General features: G+C 47.1%; 1 long non-coding RNA gene across 1 annotated transcript in view; it reads right to left on the reverse strand.

Annotated features, from left to right (window-relative positions):
• LOC147659546 (uncharacterized) overlaps positions 1-16,232 on the reverse strand; it is a 255,935-nt gene extending 239,703 nt beyond the window's left edge. Inside the window, exon 1 of the long non-coding RNA XR_015307216.1 lies at positions 16,131-16,232. This is a non-coding gene — a long non-coding RNA (uncharacterized LOC147659546). The remainder of the gene's footprint in view (positions 1-16,130) is intronic.
• Between the last annotated feature and the right edge of the window lie 2,860 nt (positions 16,233-19,092).

The raw sequence follows: 19,092 nt of genomic DNA on the forward strand, positions 1-19,092 counted from the left end.
CAATCTACGGCCAAACTGCTATTTTGACACAAAATGAGACCTTCCCAGCAGTGCTCTCACACCCCTAAACCCACTCCCAAAAATCTAGAACACCCCCAAACAGCTTCCCAAAACACGTAATACAGCTGTCTTGCAGGCCGCCAATATAAGCCAAAGGCAAAAATGCACCTCAGAAACAGGGACTAATTCCACTTTCCCCTCAACCTACGCCCAAACTGCTATTTTGACACAAAATTAGACCTTCCCAGCAGTGCTCCCAGACCCCTAAACCCACTCCCAAAAATCTAGATCACCCCCAAATAGCCACCCAAAAACCCGCAATACAGTTACCTTGCAGGCCGCAAATGTATCCAATGGCAAAAAAACACCTCAGAAACAGGGCCTAATTCCCCTTTCCTCTCAACCTACGACCAAACTGCTATTTTGACACAAAATTAGACCTTACCAGCAATGCTCCCACACCCCTAAACCCACTCCCAAAAATCTAGAACACCCCCAAATAGCTTCCCAAAAACACGCAATACAGATACCTTGCAGGCCGCAAATGTATCCAATGGCAAAAAAACACCTCAGAAACAGGGACTAATTCCCTTTTCCCCTCAACCTACGCCCGAACTGCTATTTTGAGACAAAATTTAGACCTTCCCAGCAGTGCTCCCAGGCCCCTAAACCCACTCCCAACAATCTAGAACACCCCCAAATTGCCCACCAAAAACACGCAATACTGCTACCTTGCAAGCCGCCAATGTAAGCCAATGGCAAAAATGCACCTCAGAAACAAGGCCTAATTCCCCTTTCCCCTCAACCTATGCCCAAACTGCTATTTTGAAACAAAATTAGACCTTCCCAGCAGTGCTCTCAGACCCCTAAACCCTCTCCCAGAAATCTAGAACACCCACAAATAGCTTCCCAACAACATGCAATGCAGCTACCGTGCAGGCCGCCAATGTAAGATAATGGCAAAAATGCACCTCAGAAACAGGGCCTAATTCACCTTTCCCCTCAACCTACGGCCGAACTGATATTTTGAGACAAAATTTAGACCTTCCCAGCAGTGCTCCAAGGCCCCTAAACCCACTCCCAACAATCTATAACACCCCCAAATAGCTTCTCAAAAACACGCAATACAGGTACCTTGCAGGCCGCCAATGTAAGCCAATGGCAAAAATGCACCTCAGAAACAGGGCCTAATTCCCCTTTCCCCTCAACGTACGCCCAAAGTGCTATTTTGACACAAAATTAGACCTTCCCAGCAGTTCCCCAGGCCCCTAAACTCACTCCCAGATATATAGAACACCCCTAAACAGCTTCCCAAAAACACGCAATACAGCTACTTTGCAGGCCGCCAATGTAAGCCAATGGTCAAAATGCACCTCAGAAACAGGGACTAATTCCCTTTTCCCCTCAACCTTCAATCAAACTGCTATTTTGAAACAAGATTAGACGTTCCCAGCAGTACTCCCAGACCCCTAAACCCACTCCAAAAATCTTCCCAAAACACGTAATACAGCTACCTTGCAGGCCGCAAATGTATCCAATGGCAAAAAAACACCTCAGAAACAGGGCCTAATTCCCCTTTCCTCTCAACCTACGACCAAACTGCTATTTTGACACAAAATTAGACCTTCCCAGCAGTGCTCCCAGACCGCTAAACCCACTCCCAACAATCTAGAACACCCCCAAATTGCACACCAAAAACACGCAATACTGCTACCTTGCAGGCCGCCAATGTAAGCCAATGGCAACAATGTACCACAGAAACAAGGCCTAATTCCCCTTTCCCCTCAACCTACGCCCAAACTGCTATTTTGACACAAAATTAGACCTTCAAAGCAGTGCTCCCAGGCCCCTAAACCCACTCCCAACAATCTAGAACACCCCCAAATTGCCCACCAAAAACATGCAATACTGCTACCTTGCAGGCTGCCAATGTAAGCCAATGGCAACAATGCACCTCACAAACAAGGCCTAATTCACCTTTCCCCTCAACCTACGCCCAAACTGCTATTTTGACACAAAATTAGACCTTCCCAGCAGTGCTCCCAGACCCCTAAACCCACTCCCAAAAATCTAGAACACCCCCAAATAGCTTCCCAAAAACACACAATACATTTACCTTGCGGGCCACCAAAGTAAGCCAATGGCAAAAATGCACCTCAGAAACAGGGCCTAATTCCCCTTTCCCCTCATTCTACGGCCAAACTGCTATTTTGACACAAAGTGAGACCTTCCCAGCAGTGCTCTCACACCCCTAAACCCACTCCCAACAATCTAGAACACCCCCAAATTGCCCACCAAAAACACGCAATACTGCTACCTTGCAGGCCGCCAATGTAAGCCAATGGCAAAAATGCACCTCAGAAACAGGGCCTAATTCCCCTTTCCCGGCAACCTACGCCCAAACTGCTATTTTGACACAAAATTAGACCTTCCCAGCAGTGCTCCCAGACCCCTAAACCCACTCCCAAAAATCTAGAACACCCCCAAATAGCTTCCCAAAAACACGCAATACACCTACCTTGCAGGCCACCAATGTAAGCCAAAGGCAAAAATGCACCTCAGAAACAGGGCCTAATTCCCCTTTCCCGGCAACCTACGCCCAAACTGCTATTTTGACACAAAATTAGACCTTCCCAGCAGTGCTCCCAGACCCCTAAACCCACTCCCAAAAATCTGGAACACCCCCAAATAGCTTCCCAAAAACACGCAATACAGCTACCTTGCAGGCCGCCAATGTATCCAATGGCAAAAAAACACCTCAGAAATAGGGCCTAATTCCCCTTTCCTCTCAACCTACGACCAAACTGCTATTTTGACACAATATTGGACCTTCCCAGCAGTGCTCCCAGACCCCTAAACCCACTCCCAACAATCTAGAACACCCCCAAATTGCTCATCAAAAACACACAATACTGCTACCTTGCAGGCCGCCAATGTAAGCCAATGGCAGCAATGCACCTCAGAAACAAGGCCTAATTCACCTTTCCCCTCAACCTACGCCTAAACTGCTATTTTGACACAAAATTAGACCTTCCCAGCAGTGCTCCCAGACCCCTAAACCCAGTCCCAAAAATCTAGAACACCCCCAAATAGCTTCCCAAAAACACACAATACATTTACCTTGCAGGCTGCCAATGTAAGCCAATGGGAAAAATGCACCTCAGAAACAAGGCCTAATTCCCCTTTCCCGGCAACCTACGCCCAAACTGCTATTTTGACACAAAATTAGACCTTCCCAGCAATGCTCCCAGACCCCTAAACCCACTCCCAAATATCTAGATCATCCCCAAATAGCCCCCCAAAAACACGCAATACAGCTACCTTGCGGGCCACCAAAGTAAGCCAATGGCAAAAATGCACCTCAGAAACAGGGCCTAATTCCCCTTTTCCCTCAATCTACGGCCAAACTGCTATTTTGACACAAAATGAGACCTTCCCAGCAGTGCTCTCACACCCCTAAACCCACTCCCAAAAATCTAGAACACCCCCAAACAGCTTCCCAAAACACGTAATACAGCTGTCTTGCAGGCCGCCAATATAAGCCAAAGGCAAAAATGCACCTCAGAAACAGGGACTAATTCCACTTTCCCCTCAACCTACGCCCAAACTGCTATTTTGACACAAAATTAGACCTTCCCAGCAGTGCTCCCAGACCCCTAAACCCACTCCCAAAAATCTAGATCACCCCCAAATAGCCACCCAAAAACCCGCAATACAGTTACCTTGCAGGCCGCAAATGTATCCAATGGCAAAAAAACACCTCAGAAACAGGGCCTAATTCCCCTTTCCTCTCAACCTACGACCAAACTGCTATTTTGACACAAAATTAGACCTTACCAGCAATGCTCCCACACCCCTAAACCCACTCCCAAAAATCTAGAACACCCCCAAATAGCTTCCCAAAAACACGCAATACAGATACCTTGCAGGCCGCAAATGTATCCAATGGCAAAAAAACACCTCAGAAACAGGGACTAATTCCCTTTTCCCCTCAACCTACGCCCGAACTGCTATTTTGAGACAAAATTTAGACCTTCCCAGCAGTGCTCCCAGGCCCCTAAACCCACTCCCAACAATCTAGAACACCCCCAAATTGCCCACCAAAAACACGCAATACTGCTACCTTGCAAGCCGCCAATGTAAGCCAATGGCAAAAATGCACCTCAGAAACAAGGCCTAATTCCCCTTTCCCCTCAACCTATGCCCAAACTGCTATTTTGAAACAAAATTAGACCTTCCCAGCAGTGCTCTCAGACCCCTAAACCCTCTCCCAGAAATCTAGAACACCCACAAATAGCTTCCCAACAACATGCAATGCAGCTACCGTGCAGGCCGCCAATGTAAGATAATGGCAAAAATGCACCTCAGAAACAGGGCCTAATTCACCTTTCCCCTCAACCTACGGCCAAACTGATATTTTGAGACAAAATTTAGACCTTCCCAGCAGTGCTCCAAGGCCCCTAAACCCACTCCCAACAATCTATAACACCCCCAAATAGCTTCTCAAAAACACGCAATACAGGTACCTTGCAGGCCGCCAATGTAAGCCAATGGCAAAAAAGCACCTCAGAAACAGGGCCTAATTCCCCTTTCCCCTCAACGTACGCCCAAAGTGCTATTTTGACACAAAATTAGACCTTCCCAGCAGTGCTCCCAGACCCCTAAACCCACTCCCAAAAATCTAGATCACCCCCAAATAGCTTCCCAAAAACACGCAATACAGCTACCTTGCAGGCCGCCAATGTATCCAATGGCAAAAAACACCTCAGAAACAGGGCCTAATTCCCCTTTCCTCTCAACCTACGACCAAACTGCTATTTTGACACAATATTAGACCTTCCCAGCAGTGCTCCCAGACCCCTAAACCCACTCCCAACAATCTAGAACACCCCCAAATTGCTCACCAAAAACACGCAATACTGCTACCTTGCAGGCCGCCAATGTAAGCCAATGGCAACAATGCACCTCAGAAACAAGGCCTAATTCACCTTTCCCCTCAACCTACGCCTAAACTGCTATTTTGACACAAACTTAGACCTTCCCAGCAGTGCTCCCAGACCACTAAACCCACTCCCAAAAATCTAGAACACCCCCAAATAGCTTCCCAAAAACACACAATACATTTACCTTGCAGGCTGCCAATGTAAGCCAATGGGAAAAATGCACCTCAGAAACAAGGCCTAATTCCCCTTTCCGGGCAACCTACGCCCAAACTGCTATTTTGACACAAAATTAGACCTTCCAAGCAGTGCTCACAGACCCCTAAAGCCACTCCCAAATATCTAGATCATCCCCAAATAGCCCCCCAAAAACACGCAATACAGCTACCTTGTGGGCCACCAAAGTAAGCCAATGGCAAAAATGCACCTCAGAAACAGGGCCTAATTCCCCTTTCCCCTCAATCTACGGCCAAACTGCTATTTTGACACAAAATGAGACCTTCCCAGCAGTGCTCTCACACCCCTAAACCCACTCCCAAAAATCTAGAACAGCCCCAAACAGCTTCCCAAAACACGCAATACAGCTGTATTGCAGGCCGCCAATATAAGCCAATGGCAAAAATGCATCTCAGAAACAGGGACTAATTCCCCTTTCCCCTCAACCTACGCCCAAACTGCTATTTTGACACAAAATTAGACCTTCCCAGCAGTGCTCCCAGACCCCTAAACCCACTCCCAAAAATCTAGATCACCCCCAAATAGCCACTAAAAACACGCAATACAGTTACCTTGCAGGCCACCAAAGTATGCCAATGGCAAAAATGCACCTCAGAAACAGGGCCTTATTCCCCTTTCCCCTCAACCTACGGCCAAACTGCTATTTTGACACAAAATGAGACCTTCCCAGCAGTGCTCCCACACCCCTAAACCCAAACCCAAAAATCTAGAACACCCCCAAATAGCTTCCCAAAAACACGCAATACAGCTACCTTGTAGGCCGCCAATGTATCCAATGGCAAAAAAACACCTCAGAAACAGGGCCTAATTCCCCTTTCCTCTCAACCTACGACCAAACTGCTATTTTGACACAAAATTAGACCTTCCCAGCAGTGCTCCCAGACCGCTAAACCCACTCCCAACAATCTAGAACACCCCCAAATTGCACACCAAAAAAAAAGCAATACTGCTACCTTGCAGGCCGCCAATGTAAGCCAATGGCAACAATGCACCTCACAAACAAGGCCTAATTCCCCTTTCCCCTCAACCTACGCCCAAACTGCTATTTTGACACAAAATTAGACCTTCAAAGCAGTGCTCCCAGGTGCCTAAACCCACTCCCAACAATCTAGAACACCCCCAAATTGCCCACCAAAAACATGCAATACTGCTACCTTGCAGGCTGCCAATGTAAGCCAATGGCAACAATGCACCTCACAAACAAGGCCTAATTCACCTTTCCCCTCAACCTACGCCCAAACTGCTATTTTGACACAAAATTAGACCTTCCCAGCAGTGCTCCCAGACCCCTAAACCCACTCCCAAAAATCTAGAACACCCCCAAATAGCTTCCCAAAAACACACAATACATTTACCTTGCGGGCCACCAAAGTAAGCCAATGGCAAAAATGCACCTCAGAAATAGGGCCTAATTCCCCTTTCCCCTTATTCTACGGCCAAACTGCTATTTTGACACAAAATGAGACCTTCCCAGCAGTGCTCTCACACCCCTAAACCCACTCCCAAAAATCTAGAACACCCCCAAATAGCTTCCCAAAAACACGCAATGCAGCTACCGTGCAGGCCGCCAATGTAAGACAATGGCAAAAATGCACCTCAGAAACAGGGCCTAATTCACCTTTCCCCTCAACCTACGGCCAAACTGATATTTTGAGACAAAATTAGACATTCCCAGCAGTGCTCCAAGGCCCCTAAACCCACTCCCAACAATCTAGAACACCCCCAAATAGCTTCTCAAAAACACGCAATACAGGTACCTTGCAGGCCGCCAATGTAAGCCAATGGCAAAAATGTACCTCAGAAACAGGGCCTAATTCCCCTTTCCCCTCAACTTACGCCCAAAGTGCTATTTTGACACAAAATTAGACCTTCCCAGCAGTGCCCCAGGCCCCTAAACCCACTCCCAGAAATATAGAACACCCCTAAACAGCTTCCCAAAAACACGCAATACAGCTACTTTGCAGGCCGCCAATGTAAGCCAATGGTCAAAATGCACCTCAGAAACAGGGACTAATTCCCTTTTCCCCTCAACCTTCAATCAAACTGCTATTTTGAGACAAGATTAGACGTTCCCAGCAGTACTCCCAGACCCCAAATCCACTCCAAAAATCTAGAACACCCCCAAATAGCTTCCCAAAAACACACAATACATTACCTTGCAGGCTGCCAATGTAAGCCAATGGGAAAAATGCACCTCAGAAACAAGGCCTAATTCCCCTTTCCCGGCAACCTATGCCCAAACTGCTATTTTGACACAAAATGAGACCTTCCCAGCAGTGCTCTCACACCCCTAAACCCACTCCCAAAAATCTAGAACACCCCCAAACAGCTTCCCAAAACACGCAATACAGCTGTCTTGCAGGCCGCCAATATAAGCCAATGGCAAAAATGCACCTCAGAAACAGGGACTAATTCCCCTTTCCCCTCAACCTACGCCCAAACTGCTGTTTTGACACAAAATTAGACCTTCCCAGCAGTGCTCCCAGACCCCTAAACCCACTCCCAAAAATCTAGATCACCCCCAAATAGCCACCCAAAAACACGCAATACAGTTACCTTGCAGGCCACCAAAGTAAGCCAATGGCAAAAATGCACCTCAGAAACAGGGCCTTATTCCCCTTTCCCCTCAACCTACGGCCAAACTGCTATTTTGACACAAAATGAGACCTTCCCAGCAGTGCTCCCACACCCCTAAACCCACTCCCAAAAATCTAGAACACCCCCAAATAGCTTCCCAAAAACACGCAATACAGCTACCTTGCAGGCCGCAAATGTATCCAATGGCAAAAAAACACCTCAGAAACAGGGCCTAATTCCCCTTTCCTCTCAACCTACGACCAAACTGCTATTTTGACACAAGATTAGACCATCCCAGCAGTGCTCCCAGACCGCTAAACCCACTCCCAACAATCTAGAACACCCCCAAATTGCTCACCAAAAACACGCAATACTGCTACCTTGCAGGCCGCCAATGTAAGCCAATGGCAACAATGCACCTCAGAAACAAGGCCTAATTCCCCTTTCCCCTCAACCTACGCCCAAACTGCTATTTTGACACAAAATTAGACCTTCAAAGCAGTGCTCCCAGGCCCCTAAACCCACTCCTACAATCTAGAACACCCCCAAATTGCCCACCAAAAACACGCAATACTGCTACCTTGCAGGCTGCCAATGTAAGCCAATGGCAACAATGCACCTCAGAAACAAGGCCTAATTCCCCTTTCCCCTCAACCTACGCCCAAACTGCTATTTTGACACAAAATTAGACCTTCCCAGCAGTGCTCCCAGACCCCTAAACCCACTCCCAAAAATCTAGAACATCCCCAAATAGCTTCCCAAAAACACAGAATACATTTACCTTGCGGGCCACCAAAGTAAGCCAATGGCAAAAATGCACCTCAGAAACAGGGCCTAATTCCCCTTACCCCTCATTCTGCGGCCAAACTGCTATTTTGACACAAAATGAGACCTTCCCAGCAGTGCTCTCACACCCCTAAACCCACTCCCAAAAATCTAGAACACCCCCAAATAGCTTCCCAAAAACACGCAATACAGCTACTTTGCAGGCCGCCAATGTAAGCCAATGGCCAAAATGCACCTCAGAAACAGGGACTCATTCCCTTTTCCCCTCAACCTACGCCCGAACTGCTATTTTGAGACAAAATTAGACCTTCCCAGCAGTGCTCCCAGGCCCCTAAACCCACTCCCAACAATCTAGAACACCCCCAAATTGCCCACCAAAAACACGCAATACTGCTACCTTGCAAGCCGCCAATGTAAGCCAATGGCAAAAATGCACCTCAGAAACAGGGCTTAAGTCCCCTTTCCCCTCAACCTATGCCCAAACTGCTATTTTGACACAAAATTAGACCTTCCCAGCAGTGCTCCCAGACCCCTAAACCCTCTCCCAGAAATCTCGAACACCCACAAATAGCTTCCCAACAACATGCAATGCAGCTACCGTGCAGGCCGCCAATGTAAGACAATGGCAAAAATGCACCTCAGAAACAGGGCCTAATTCACCTTTCCCCTCAACCTACGGCCAAACTGATATTTTGAGACAAAATTAGACATTCCCAGCAGTGCCCCAGGCCCCTAAACCCACTCCCAGAAATATAGAACACCCCTAAACAGCTTCCCAAAAACACGCAATACAGCTACTTTGCAGGCCGCCAATGTAAGCCAATGGTCAAAATGAACCTCAGAAACAGGGACTAATTCCCTTTTCCCCTCAACCTTCAATCAAACTGCTATTTTGAGACAAGATTAGATGTTCCCAGCAGTACTCCCAGACCCCTAAACCCACTCCAAAAATCTAGAACACCCCCAAACATCTTCCCAAAACACGTAATACAGCTGCCTTACAGGCCGCCTATGTAAGCCAAAGGCAGAAATGCACCTCAGAAACAGGGCCTAATTCCCCTTTCCCCTCAACCTACGCCCGAACTGCTATTTTGACACAAAATTAGACCTTCCCAGCAGTGCTCCCAGACCCCTAAACCCACTCCCAAAGATCTAGAACACCCCCAAATAGCTTCCCAAATACACACAATACATTTACCTTGCAGGCTGCCAATGTAAGCCAATGGCAAAAATGCACCTCAGAAACAGGGTATAATTCCCCTTTCCCGGCAACCTACGCCCAAACTGCTATTTTGACACAAAATTAGACCTTCCCAGCAGTGCTCCCAGACCCCTAAACCCACTCCCAAAAATCTAGATCACTCCCAAATAGCCACCCAAAAACACGCAATACAGCTACCTTGCAGGCCAAAAAAGTAAGCCAATGGCAAAAATGCACCTCCGAAACAGGGCCTAATTCCCGTTTTCCCTCAACCTACGCCCAAACTGCTATTTTGACAGAAAATGAGACCTTCCCAGCAGTGCTCCCACACCCCTAAACCCACTCCCAAAAATCTAGAACACCCCCAAATAGCTTCCCAAAAACACGCAATACAGCTACCTTGCAGGCCGCCAATGTATCCAATGGCAAAAAAACACCTCAGAAACAGGGCCTAATTCCCCTTTCCTCTCAACCTACGACCAAACTGCTATTTTGACACAAAATTAGACCTTCCCAGCAGTGCTCCCAGACCCCTAAACCCACTCCCAACAATCTAGAACACCCCCAAATTGTTCACCAAAAACACGCAATACTGCTACCTTGCAGGCCGCCAATGTAAGCCAATGGCAACAATGCACCTCAGAAACAAGGCCTAATTCCCCTTTCCCCTCAACCGACGCCCAAACTGCTATTTTGACACAAAATTAGACCTTCCAAGCAGTGCTCCCAGGCCCCTAAACCCACTCCCAACAATCTAGAACACCCCCAAATTGCCCACCAAAAACGCGCAATACTGCTACCTTGCAGGCCGCCAATGTAAGCCAATGGCAACAATGCACCTCAGAAACAAGGCCTAATTCACCTTTCCCCTCAACCTACGCCCAAACTGCTATTTTGACACAACATTAGACCTTCCCAGCAGTGCTCCCAGACCCCTAAACCCACTCCCAACAATCTAGAACACCCCCAAATTGCTCACCAAAAACACGCAATACTGCTACCTTGCAGGCCGCCAATGTAAGCCAATGGCAACAATGCACCTCAGAAACAAAGCCTAATTCCCCTTTCCCCTCAACCTACGCCCAAACTGCTATTTTGACACAAAATTAGACCTTCTCAGCAGTGCTCCCAGACCCCTAAACCCACTCCCAAAAATCTAGAACACCCCCAAATAGCTTCCCAAAAACACACAATACATTTACCTTGCGGGCCACCAAAGTAAGCCAATGGCAAAAATGCACCTCAGAAACAGGGCCTAATTCCCCTTTCCCCTCAATCTACGGCCAAACTGCTATTTTGACACAAAATGAGACCTTCCCAGCAGTGCTCTCACACCCCTAAACCCACTCCCAAAAATCTAGAACACCCCCAAATAGCTTCCCAAAAACACGCAATACAGCTACCTTGCAGGCCGCCAATGTATCCAATGGCAAAAAAACACCTCAGAAACAGGGCCTAATTCCCCTTTCCTCTCAACCTACGACCAAACTGCTATTTTGACACAAAATTAGACCTTCCCAGCAGTGCTCCCAGACCCCTAAACCCACTCCCAACAATCTAGAACACCCCCAAATTGCTCACCAAAAACACGCAATACTGCTACCTTGCAGGCCGCCAATGTAAGCCAATGGCAACAATGCACCTCAGAAACAAGGCCTAATTCACCTTTCCCCTCAACCTATGCCCAAACTGCTATTTTGACACAAAATTAGACCTTCCCAGCAGTGCTCCCAGACCCCTAAACCCACTCCCAAAAATCTAGAACACCCCCAAATAGCTTCCCAAAAACACACAATACATTTACCTTGCAGGCTGCCAATGTAAGCCAATGGCAAAAATGCACCTCAGAAACAGGGCCTAATTCCCCTTTCCCCTCAATCTACGGCCAAACTGCTATTTTGACACAAAATGAGACCTTCCCAGCAGTGCTCTCACACCCCTAAACCCACTCCCAAAAATCTAGAAAACCCCCAGACAGCTTCCCAAAACACGCAATACAGCTGTCTTGCAGGCCGCCAATATGAGCCAATGGCAAAAATGCTCCTCAGAAACAGGGACTAATTCCCCTTTCCCCTCAACCTACGCCCAAACTGCTATTTTGACACAAAATTAGACCTTCCCAGCAATGCTCCCAGACCCCTAAACCCACTCCCAAAAATCTAGATCACCCCCGAATAGCCACCCAAAAACACGCAATACTGCTACCTTGCAGGCCGCCAATGTAAGCCAATGGCAACAATGCACCTCAGAAACAAGGCCTAATTCACCTTTCCCCTCAACCTACGCCCAAACTGCTATTTTGACACAAAATTAGACCTTCCCAGCAGTGCTCCCAGACCCCTAAACCCACTCCCAAAAATCTAGAACACCCCCAAATAGCTTCCCAAAAACACACAATACATTTACCTTGCAGGCCACCAAAGTAAGCCAATGGCAAAAATGCACCTCAGAAACAGGGCCTAATTCCCCTTTCCCCTCATTCTACGTCCAAACTGCTATTTTGACACAAAATGAGACATTCCCAGCAGTGCTCTCACACCCCTAAACCCACTCCCAAAAATCTAGAACACCCCCAAATAGGTTCCCAAAAACACACAATACAGCTACTTTGCAGGCCGCCAATGTAAGCCAATGGCCAAAATGCACCTCAGAAACAGGGACTAATTCCCTTTTTCCCTCAACCTACAACCAAACTGCTATTTTGAGACAAAATTAGACCTTCCCAGCATAGCTCCCAGACCCCTAAACCCACTCCCAAAAATCTAGAACACCCCCAAACAGCTTCCCAAAACACGCAATACAGCTGTCTTGCAGGCCGCCAATGTAAGCCAATGGCAAAAATGCACCTCAGAAACAGGGACTAATTCCCCTTTCCCCCTCAACCTATGACCAAACTGATATTTAGGCACAACATTAGACCTTCCCAGCAGTTCTTCCAGACCCCTAAACCCACTCCCAAAAATCTAGAACAACCCCAAATAGCTTCCAAAAACACGCAATACAGCTACCTTGCAGGCCGCCAATACAAGCCAAAGGCAAAAATGCACCTCAGAAACAGGGCCTAATTCCCCTTTCCCCTCAACCTACGCCCGAACTGCTATTTTGAGACAAAATTAGACCTTCCCAGCAGTGCTCCCAGGCCCCTAAACCCACTCCCAACAATCTAGAACACCCCCAAATTGCCCACCAAAAACACGCAATACTGCTACCTTGCAAGCCGCCAATGTAAGCCAATGGCAAAAATGCACCTCAGAAACAAGGCCTAATTCCCCTTTCCCCTCAACCTACGCCCAAACTGCTATTTTGACACAAAATTAGACCTTCCCAGCAGTGCTCCCAGACCCCTAAACCCTCTCCCAGAAATCTAGAACACCCACAAATAGCTTCCCAAAAACATGCAATGCAGCTACCTTGCAGGCCGCCAATGTAAGCCAATGGCAAAAATGCACCTCAGAAACAGGGCCTAATTCACCTTTCCCGTCAACCTACGCCCAAACTGATATTTTGAGACAAAATTAGACATTCCCAGCAGTGCTCCAAGGCCCCTAAACCCACTCCCAACAATCTAGAACACCCCCAAATTTCTTTTCAAAAACACGCAATACAGGTACCTTGCAGGCCGCCAATGTAAGCCAATGGCAAAAATGCACCTCAGAAACAGGGCCTAATTCCCCTTTCCCCTCAACTTACGCCCAAAGTGCTATTTTGACACAAAATTAGACCTTCCCAGCAGTGTCCCAGGCCCCTAAACCCACTCCCAGAAATATAGAACACCCCTAAATAGCTTCCCAAAAACACGCAATACAGCAACTTTGCAGGCCGCCAATGTAAGCCAATGGTCAAAATGCACCTAAGAAACAGGGACTAATTCCCTTTTCCCCTCAACCTTCAATCAAACTGCTATTTTGAGACAAGATTAGACGTTCCCAGCAGTACTCCCAGACCCCTAAACCCACTCCAAAAATCTAGAACACCCCCAAACAGCTTCCCAAAACACACAATACAGCTGCCTTGCGGGCCGCCTATGTAAGCCAATGGCAAAAATGCACCTCAGAAACAGGGCCTAATTCCCCTTTCCCCTCAACCTACGCCCAAACTGCTATTTTGACATACAATTAGACCTTCCCAGCAGTGCTCCCAGACCCCTAAACCCACTCCCAAAGATCTAGAACACCCCCAAATAGCTTCCCAAAAACACACAATACATTTACCTTGCAGGCTGCCAATGTAAGCCAATGGCAAAAATGCACCTCAGAAACAGGGCCTAATTCCCCTTTCCCCTCAACCTACGCCCAAACTGCTATTTTGACACAAAATTAGAACTTCCCAGCAGTGCTCCCAGACCCCTAAACCCACTCCCAAAAATCTAGATCACCCCCAAATAGCCACCCAAAAACACGCAATACAGCTACCTTGCAGGCCACCAAAGTAAGCCAATGGCAAAAATGCACCTCAGAAACAGGGCCTAATTCCCCATTTCCCTCAACCTACGCCCAAACTGCTATTTTGACACAAAATGAGACCTTCCTAGCAGTGCTCCCACACCCCTAAACCCACTCCCAAAAATCTAGAACACCCCCAAATATGTAAATGTAAATGTAAATGTAGTTGAGCTTATATAGCGCACAGCTACCCGCAGTGGGTTTCCCGGCGCTTGCATTAGGGAACTCTTCCTGATATTCCCCTGTGAGATAGCAGGGTATCCACAAGGTTAAAGTCAGGCATCCCACCGCGAGGGGCCGTTGTGGAGATTAAGCAAGCTGTTGCCCAGAGTCGCAGAGTGTGAACCCGTGAGTCGAGGAGGCACCGGGGCGAGAATTATCGAGTCCGTGGAATTTTTAGCCCAAGACCCGCCGAGGCGGGGAATTGAACCCTGGTCCAGGACCGATCTCAGCTTCCGGGTCTGCCGCCTCTAACCCCTGAGCCACACTTCTCCACAATAGCTTCCCAAAAACACGCAATACAGCTACCTTGCAGGCCGCCAATGTATCCAATGGCAAAAAAACACCTCAGAAACAGGGCCTAATTCCCCTTTCCTCTCAACCTACGACCAAACTGCTATTTTGAGACAAAATTAGACATTCCCAGCAGTGCTCCAAGGCCCCTAAACCCACTCCAAAAATCTAGAACACCCCCTACAGCTTCCCAAAACACGCAATACAGCTGCCTTGCAGGCCGCCTATGTAAGCCAATGGCAAAAATGCACCTCAGAAACAGGGCCTAATTCCCCATTGATAAAAATCAAATACAAAAATGGTCAGGCGATTCAGTCGATGCTTTTAAGTTAATTTTGCCCGGCGTTAAACGCCTCTGATACCATTACGAGTTATCAAATAAAGAGGCAGGCGCTGGAGACAGGAAGACAGGAAACAAGTTTTATTCGAACGGAGCAGAACACGTCAGATCGGACAACAAGGCATCGTCTCGAGGTGCTCTCTTTAGCCTCTCTGAGGCCTGGTCTTTTATACACTGGTTTAAGACATGTGAACACTCTTTATTACAATAAAGACATTGTGAAGTATGAAGATGACATCCCCGGTACCCCCCCCCCAGTTCCGGCCCATTTCAACACATGGCTACAGTAGAGGCCCTTACCCCTCATACAATAGGAGGGGGCTATCACGCAGCTGAGTGTTCTGCCGATTCCTTTGGAATGTGTGCGCCTGATCGAATCTCAGGGGGTGGGGAGGTTGTGATCAATAGTAGCTCCTTTGAAGAGGGGCGAGTGCATACAGTAGTGGGCAATAAACTGTATCCTCAGGCTAAGGGATGACCAGCGGTCCGTGTAGACAATTAGGCTCAGAGGAAGGGGTCATCAAAGGAGAGATATTCATGAAAGGAAGGATTGGTGTGGACAATCGAGCGTAGAGGAAGGGTTTATCAAAAGAGGGGTATTCATGGAAGGAAAGGAGGTGTTGGTCAGGCGCGGGGTGTGATTCTCAGAGACAGAGTCATGTGGAAGGGGAGACTTCATGACTTGCGCATGTGAGAGCGGGGGCAGCCAGGGTGCATGGGGGATGCTTGCAGGGTCAAGGAAGTGCGCTGATGAGCGATCGTGAACGGGGAGACCATGGTACCTAAAATGGCTGTCGTGTATGTTCATACGTGAGTCTGAGGAAGGGGCAAGATGGCGCCGATGATGTTCAGTTCACGAACTAAAATTCCACAGTCCTCCCTTTTAACATGTCTCGCCAGCTTGTCAATTCGGATCGATCCCCATAAGACCACGTACTTCTATCTCGTAGAGGGGACTCATGTGCTCAGTTTTAAAGTCCAAAGTCTTAGGGCACGTACAGTTGGAAATGAGTGAACACAAAGGTGGCAAACATTGAATACCTAAGCAACACCCACACAGTATCATGATTGGTATCAATATAAATGTAAACAACCTCCATCCCCAGTCCTTCAAAGTGTCCCAAAGCCAGCTTCCAAGCGACCATCCTTCCTGTTCCTGGTGAACCTCTGAGGACAGTCTGTGGAGGTGTTCGATTGCTTTGTAGACTGAAGGCGAGTTGTCTGGCACGTAGGTGCAACAGCTGGAGCCGATGATGCTGTGGTGTTGGGTTCAAATCAGGCCTACATACTCTGCTAAACTCACGAACACCTTAGTATAGAAGTTGGCACGGACACTGGAAAATGCAAAAGACAAGTTTATTAGGACCCCATGGGGTGGTGGTATATTCCTACAGCACCCTTCGGCAATGTAAGAAGTAGCACACCGAACATCGGTGCGCGACCTCTTTTATACAGTTTAATGGCAATAAAAAGGTTGGCGTTTACAAGTTACACATTTTAGGTACATATAAGGTCATTTTTGGAACACAGCCAGCATGTGGGAGGAGTTCAGTAGCACTGGTCAGTTTGTGCTAACATTCCTAAAAAATGACCAGTTGATGCATAGTGCGCATGTGCGCTTGACCAGTACTAAAAATAGCCTGTTGCCGAGCAGAATAGATGACCATGGGTATCGAGAAAGGATGAAAGGGCACACTGACCACGAGGCAGCGTGTTCATATAACATGGAAGCCAGAAGGATTCAAAATGGCCCCCGTTCGTTTTGGTCAAGTTAACTAAAAAGGCCGTGTAGCTGTGCTAAACGCTAACTCAGGAGCTGCCAAAACACGACAGACGGCCCTTTTAGCGTTTAGCAAAAGCTACCTCATAACGAACGTAATCAGGATTCTCATCATCAATATTGACGGCCATTATTTTCAGCACTTCATCGTTGACCAGTCTCTCTTGCTTAATAATAGCACGTTTGGATGGGATACAGGCTGTAATACATACAGAACATAATGTTGGGCCACATTGAATACATAAACAAAGGGAAAACAATACTCCAATGAAAATACATAGAATGGTTAATAATTTCCAACCCCAAGTACTGAGTAGGGTCTAGAACCAACCAGAAAAGGTCCATGTTCCATTTTCTGGGTGGATCTCAGCAGCTATCTTATGCAGTTTCGTAATTGAATCATACACGGAAGGTGAATTATCTGGCACATACACACAGCAACTACTTCCGATAATGCGGCATGCTCCGCCCCGATCAGCTAGTATCACGTCTAGAACCATCCGGTTCTGGAGCGTCACAATTCTGGTAATTTGCAATTCTTCAGTAATATTCCCTAAAGCAGAGGCAGTTTCATTAGCGACGGCTTCCACCACACGTGTAAGCCGCCTTATCTTTCTGCTATTCAGTGCAGCTCCTACAAATGAAAATAAACCCAAATTGAAATCTACATATTGCTGTAAAGTGGTATCAGTTTGGTCTATTCCATCAAGATCTAATGTTCTTTTAACTCTGTTTAGAACGAAATCATGATACAGAACGTAATCATTGTGATACATAGGAGGAGCAATAAATACAGGTGGCAATACAAAAGCTATGTAACATGTTCCTAACCATCCCAATGGCAGACGATGGTATCCCTTATTTCCACAAATGAAATATGTATTACGTGAAGCTACAAATGCAATTCCATTTGGCGTATCAAAGGTAAGTGTAATATTACATTCGCTGCGGCCTACAGGGATTGTACCTTTATTTCTAATACAAAGATCTGCTTTTGTATCAATAACCGTTATCACATGTAAGCTCGTTACATTTATAAGTCTTTGATTCGTATAGACACGAGGTGCAGAAACATTGTCCGGACGATATTCTTCCCATTCAAATTTAGTTCCTTCAGCTTGTGGATAACCATCTTTGTCATTGAAACATATTTTGTTCAATCGAAAGAGTAGTCCACCTTTCGTTGGCCATCGTAAAGTGAAAAGAAGAGTGTACCAAGCATTGCAAGAACCATTATGAGAAAACGGGAGAGGAATGAGTGGAGTTCCTCCCCTCTTCTGATGTCCGGGCAACATTCCACATACCCAACAATTTGATGTGTTGGTCATGTTGTGAGTATGATGCAAAATCTGAATAAAACTGTTATTCAAATAAGTCTGTCTATGTCTCTCTTCATGATAAGGCAAAGTAAAATGAAAATGTTCAGATGGGCTTGGAGTGGTGGGCAGTAGGTGTTCTCGTACAGGAAACAATTGTTCTATAGTCCAAGCTACTACTGCGATCACCATTATGGTCAAGACAAACAAAACAGTACCAAGAATTCTCCCTTTTCGTGTCGAAGGAGATGCCATAGTTCACAAAACAATAATCTTCAAGAGCAACACTAAACGAAAAAATAAAAACGATGCTTCTGGACTGAGGCTGCCGTTGGTTTGTTCTCCGAGATTCAAGACGGGTGTCGCTACACTGGACAGAACTGATCCCCCCCCCTTGATATTCCCGGCTTCCGTTTCACAAACCTCAGCGCGGTCACCAACCAGTTCAAAAATGCAAAAAGAAATTATTTCCTGGGACGTAGATTGTACTTCACTCCATCAGAAACAGTATGGTTCGGGAAGGCTCCCTTCAATTCATCGGACGTAACAGCTGGGCTCTTTTCTGCATCCAAAATCTTTCTGTAGTCGGATAGCACCACAGGGCTCACCAGATCCGGAGAAACACGACGACAATGGCTGGAATGAATCCACCGTTTCTTGTTGGTGACTCTTACTGCGGTCCGAGTCGCCAGCAGCACCTGCTCAGGGCCATGCCATCTCGGTTCCAAACTGCTGGATCGCTCGAACACGCGGACCATCACGTGGTCCCCAGGATGAAGATCGTGAGCCTCACCAGTGGAGTTATCAGGGAGCGCTTCTCGAACCTGTTGATGAATAGAAAGTAAATCATTTGTTAATCGTGCCAGATAGTCGCTCATCATTATACAAGGCACATCATGTGTCAAACGAGGTTTAGGAACTCCCCAAATATTCATCGGCCTTCCAAACACCACTTCATAG

The sequence above is a fragment of the Lissotriton vulgaris genome, unplaced genomic scaffold (genome assembly GCF_964263255.1).
Source record: "Lissotriton vulgaris unplaced genomic scaffold, aLisVul1.2 SCAFFOLD_882, whole genome shotgun sequence".
Lineage (NCBI taxonomy): Eukaryota > Metazoa > Chordata > Amphibia > Caudata > Salamandridae > Lissotriton > Lissotriton vulgaris.